The sequence below is a fragment of the Oncorhynchus keta genome, chromosome 34 (genome assembly GCF_023373465.1).
Source record: "Oncorhynchus keta strain PuntledgeMale-10-30-2019 chromosome 34, Oket_V2, whole genome shotgun sequence".
In the NCBI taxonomy this organism is placed as follows: domain Eukaryota; kingdom Metazoa; phylum Chordata; class Actinopteri; order Salmoniformes; family Salmonidae; genus Oncorhynchus; species Oncorhynchus keta.
In genome coordinates, this window is record NC_068454.1 from 2416917 (window position 1) to 2422916 (window position 6000).

The 6000-nt window shown below is 47.3% G+C and overlaps 1 protein-coding gene across 1 annotated transcript in view; it reads right to left on the minus strand.

Moving 5' to 3' along the window:
- The window catches only part of LOC118381257 (transmembrane protein 198-B-like), a 69789-nt gene extending 66072 nt beyond the window's left edge, over positions 1-3717 (minus strand). Inside the window, exon 1 of the mRNA XM_052492728.1 lies at positions 3238-3717. The gene's annotated coding sequence lies outside the window, so the exon portion shown is untranslated. The remainder of the gene's footprint in view (positions 1-3237) is intronic.
- Positions 3718-6000: the final 2283 nt, after the last annotated feature.

Sequence of the window (6000 nt, forward strand, 5' to 3'; positions counted from 1 at the left end):
CAAAAAGAGACCCCGTCTTCTCCGTTGGCTGTGTAGCAGCAGCTCCCTGGATAAAGACTGCCATCTGCATGGCTTTGTTATGGTGTAGCTGTAGCTGGTGTCTATACAGCATCTGCTGGTGAATCTGTAGCTGTTGGGAAGGACAGCAGTGAAGTGGATTAATAAGGTTTAGAATCGACTTTCTCTCTCTGCCATCCTTTCTCACAGTCTCCCTCTCGCTCTCTCACAGTCCCTCCACCCGCCCCCTCTCTCTCTGCCATCCTTTCTCACAGTCTCCCTCTCGCTCTCTCACAGTCCCTCCACCCCCCTCTCTCTGCCATCCTTTCTCACAGTCTCCCTCTCGCTCTCTCACAGTCCCTCCACCCGCCCCCCTCTCTCTCTCTCTCTCTCTCTATCCCATCACTCTCTCTCTCTGCCATCCTTTCTCACAGTCTCCCTCTCGCTCTCTCACAGTCCCTCCACCCGCCCCCCCCTCTCTCTCTCTCTCTCTCTATCCCATCACTCTCTCTCTCTGCCATCCTTTCTCACAGTCTCCCTCTCGCTCTCTCACAGTCCCTCCACCCCCCTCTCTCTCTCTCTCTCTCTCTCTCTCTCTCTCTCTCTCTCTCTCTCTCTCTCTCTCTCACTCTCTCTCTCTCTCTCTCTCTATCCCATCACTCTCTCTCTCACAGTCTCATTTTCTCTCACTCCCACTCCCTCCACTCTCTATCCCTCTCCTTCTCTCTCATCTCCCTTACCCTCTCATCTCCCTCACCCACTCTCTCCCTCACCCCCCTGCTCTCTCTCCCTCACCCCTCTCTCTCTCACTCACCCCTCTCTCTCATCTCCCTTACCTCCCTCCCTCTCTCACCCTTTCTCTCTCCCTCCCTCTCTCCCTCACCCCCTCTCTCTTTCATCTCCCTTACCCCTTCACTCTCTCACCCTCTCTCTCTCTCTCTCTCTCTCTCTCTCTCTCTCTCTCTCTCTCTCTCTCTCTCTCTCTCTCTCTCTCTCTCTCTCTCTCTCTCTCTCTCTCTCTCTCTCTCTCTCTCTCTCTCTCTCTCTCTCTCTCTCTCTCTCTCTCTCACTCTCTCACCCTCTCTCTCTCTCTCTCTCTCTCCCTCACTCTCTCTATCTCACTCCCACCTCCTTTACTCCCCCCCTCACTCTCTCACCCTCTCTCTCTGTCCTCTGATAATGTATTAGCCTATCAAAACATTTGGCCTGTTGCAGCGTAACACATTAGATTGTGAAACCAAGAAACTGCCAACCACAGCCCAAGACACTGCCAACCTCAGCCCAAGACACTGCCAACCACAACCCAAGACACTGCCATCCACAGCCCAAGACACTGCCAACCTCAGCCGAAGACACTGCCAACCACAACCCAAGACACTGCCAACCTCAGCCCAAGACACTGCCAACCACAACCCAAGACACTGCCAACTACAGCCCAAGACACTGCCAACCACAGCCCAAGACACTGCCAACCTCAGCCCAAGACACTGCCAACCCCAGCCCAAGACACTGCCAACCACAGCCCAAGACACTGCCAACCACAGCCCAAGATATTGCCAACCCCAGCCCAAGACACTGCCAACCACAGCCTAAGACACTGCCAACCACAGCCCAAGAAACTGCCAACCACAGCCCAAGACACTGCCAACTACAGCCCAAGACACTGCCAACTACAGCCCAAGACACTGCCAACCACAGCCTAAGACACTGCCAGCCATAGCCCAAGATATTGCCAACCCCAGCCCAAGACACTGCCAACCACAGCCTAAGACACTGCCAACCACAGCCCAAGAAACTGCCAACCACAGCCCAAGACACTGCCAACTACAGCCCAAGACACTGCCAACTACAGCCCAAGACACTGCCAACCACAGCCTAAGACACTGCCAGCCATAGCCCAAGACACTGCCAACCACAGCCCAAGACACTGCCAACCAGAGCCTAAGACACTGCCAACTACAGCCCAAGACATTGCCAACCACAGCCCAAGACACTGCCAACCCCAGCCCAAGACACTGCCAACCACAGCCCAAGACACTGCCAACAACAGCCCAAGACACTGCCAACCACAGCCCAAGACACTGCCAACCACAGCCCAAGACACTGCCAACCACAGACTCATCCATCGGCTGGTTACATTCCTCCAGACTCATCCGTCGGCTGGTTACATTCCTCCAGACTCATCCGTCGGCTGGTTACATTCCTCCAGACTCATCCGTCGGCTGGTTACCAAAGCAAGTGTCAGTGCAGCAGGTTTGTTGTTTTCCATGATTGTCCCTTCAACTTGAACTAAACTGCCCCAACCTCAGACTACCAGCTCTGAGCCTACATCTCACCTCATACACCCCGAATGACCCTAGTCATAACCAAAGTCATCATATGCACACACGTATGTACACACACACACACACACACACACACACACACACACACACACACACACACACACACACACACACACACACACACACACACACACACACACACACACACACACACACACACACACACACACACACACACACACACACACACACACATGGCAAAGACTGAAACACGTAAACAACTATACTGAATGCATAGGCCAACCTTATGGTCTTTTTGATTTTAATTTTATTTATATAGGCGGATGCAAAAACAAAACGGTATATATATATATATATTTTAAGCCGTTAAAAGCCGTCTGCTACGTTTCTGCCGGATATAGGTTATTATTTATATTATATATGGACAATGTGCTCAATGTGCTCAATGTGCTCAATGTGCTCAATGTGCTCAATGTGCTCAATGTGCTCAATCTGCTCAATGTGCTCAATGTGCTCAATGTGCTCAATCTGCTCAATGTGCTCAATGTGCTCAATGTGCTCAATTGTCAAAACAGATTGTGATGGACCCGGTCCTCAAATCACACACGTGACTTTCCGCCAAGAGTTCGCCGGGCATCACAGCGGGCACGCGGGGAATCGATTACATGCTGTGGCGCGTAATGATACACCCTAATATCTAATAAAATACCAATGTTTATAAATAACCGCAGCGATAATAATTGTGTTTGGTGGGGATAGTAGAACAATGGATATGGAGACAATTAAATGTGTTGAGACATATGCTAACAACCGTTAGTTGGAACATTAGTGAAACAAACAAAATGACAAAAACAAGGCTCATTTACAAAACCTGTTTTTTTTTTCTTTTCGTGATAATGTGACATTTTCCCAACGAATTCATTTATTATCTTACTGTATTTCAGTTGTCTCCGTCGTCTCGTGTCATCGAGCGTTCCTCTGTCAGAAAGGCGTCAAAATGCATTCAACAACCGGGCGGGTATAATTGAAGAACAAAGAAAGTTGCACCTGCTTCGCTCACCTCCTTACTGACCCAACATATAGAGCATAAACTATTCCCAGCCAGAGTCCATTGAATCCTCCGCGGTGTCAGTTCACTGCATCCAAGACAGTCATGTCCCAGTCAATGTCTGGCACAAAACGCTACAGAGGAACCCAGATCCACGGCTTGACAGAGACTAGCGCACTGCCCCCGTCCACCAATCCATCCGGATTACAGAACAACTTCTCAAAGCTCCAGCCTCTGTAATATTCACATCTAAATAATGGACCACCTTTGGTTAATAAAATATCAAATCACACCTGTTTTTAATTAAATTAAATGTTGTCATAAATTGGTGTCCATCTCTTGGTTTGAGATGTCTTGTCTCTTGTTCTTCCCCCAATCCGACGCGGTGGTTTCTTTGTTTCTAATAAGCCTCCTCTGCTCGCATCGGGTAGCTCCAGTTAGCCTTGGATGAGACCATTATGCGCAGGAACACGGGGTTGTAGGCTTCAGCACAGGAGAGAATATCGATGGGTGGAAAGTGCACTATTCGAGATGTGGCGAAGTCATGTTCTGTTCTTGGCTTTATTTACTGTCGGAGAAATTAAATAAATATAAGAAACTAGAATACAGTACAAATATATATTTAGATCAGATCATCTGAAAGGATCATGCTGCTTGTAATGTACATGCTTTACATTTAGGAGAAACATCTGGGGAAAACTGTGTGTTATCTGTGGTCCACAACATTCACACACAGAATACTAACCATTCAGAACCACCACAGGTACCGAGGCTGTAGTAGACTGACAGTGATTCAGCACCATGGACAGGGAACCGAGGCTGTAGTAGACTGACAGTGATTCAGCACCATGGACAGGTACCGAGGCTGTAGTAGACTGACAGTGATTCAGCACCATGGACAGGTACCGAGGCTGTAGTAGACTGACAGTGACTCAACACCACCACAGGTACCGAGGCTGTAGTAGACTGACAGTGATTCAGCACCATGGACAGGTATCGAGGCTGTCGTAGACTGACAGTGATTCAGCACCATGGACAGGTACCGAGGCTGAAGTAGACTCAGAGTGATTCAGTACCATGGGCAGGTACCGAGGCTGTAGTAGACTGAGAGTGATTCAGCACCATGGACAGGTACCGAGGCTGTAGTAGACTGATAGTGATTCAGCACCATGGACAGCTACCGAGGCTGTAGTAGACTGAGAGTGATTCAGCACCATGGACAGCTACCGAGGCTGTAGTAGACTGACAGTGATTCAGCACCATGGACAGCGCCGGACCAGCCCACATAATAAACTACATACAGTATGTATGTTTGATGCATTGACCACTAACCTCGGCCTTTGTCTTTAGCTACCGTCAAGTCATTAGTCCGGACAGGACCTTTTACAGTCAAGTAATTAGTCCAGACAGGACTTTTTACAGTCAAGTCATTAGTCCAGACAGGACTTTTTTACAGTCAAGTCTTTAGTCCAGACAGGACTTTTTACAGTCAAGTCTTTATTCCAGACAGGACTTTTTACAGTCAAGTCTTTAGTCCAGACAGGACTTTTTACAGTCAAGTCTTTAGTCCAGACAGGACTTTTTACAGTCAAGTCTTTAGTCCAGACAGGACTTTTTACAGTCAAGTATTTATTCCAGACAGGACTTTTTACAGTCAAGTCTTTAGTCCAGACAGGACCTTTTACAGTCAAGTCTTTAGTCCAGACAGGACTTTTTTAGTCGACAGGACTTTTTTAGTCGACAGGACTTTCCGTTTTATTTGGTGAGCTGACCAAAGCAATGTCGCCCCCAAGTGCGTAAAGGGGAAATAACAGTAGACCTAAGGAAATAGTGGAATGTGCAGTGGGCTCGTCAACTTTTCTCTTCAAGAGGAAACCCAGATACAATGGTTATTATCATCCACTGACTGACGTACCGGAAGCTGGAGACCCGTCGCTTGGTCTATTCGGTACCCACAGACACCCGTTACGAAACGTTGTGACGGTGCTTAAAGCCTAGAATAACGAGCGGTGATATTTGGTCTATTCGGTACCCACAGACACCCGTTACGAAACGTTGTGACGGTGTTTAATTAAAGCCTAGAATAACGAGCGGTGACTATTTGGTCTATTCGGTACCCACAGACACCCGTTACGAAACGTTGTGACGGTGCTTAAAGCCTAGAATAACGAGCGGTGACTATTTGTTTTTGTCGACGTTGATGTCTCTTCTTCTTTATCCGTAGGAGTTGTTATTTTTTATTATATTGAATCGAGAGCTTATCGGGAAGATGACATGGCTGAGATGGGAATGGGGAAGGGGGTTACTGCGGGGAAACTCGCTAGTAACGTGCAGAAGAAATTAACACGTGCCCAAGAGAAGGTAAGAAACATAATAAGGTTTCATTTGTTGTTATTTACCGTTTGTTTGGGGTTATTTTGATGATATCTGGTTATTTTGGTGATGATATCTGGTTATTTTGGTGATGATATCTGGTTATTTTGGTGATGATATCTGGTTATTATGATTATGATATCTGGTTATTTTGATGTTATCTGGTTATTTTGGTGATGATATCTGGTTATTTTGGTGATGATATCTGGTTATTATGATTATGATATCTGGTTATTTTGATGATATCTGGTTATTTTGGTTATGATATCTGGTTAT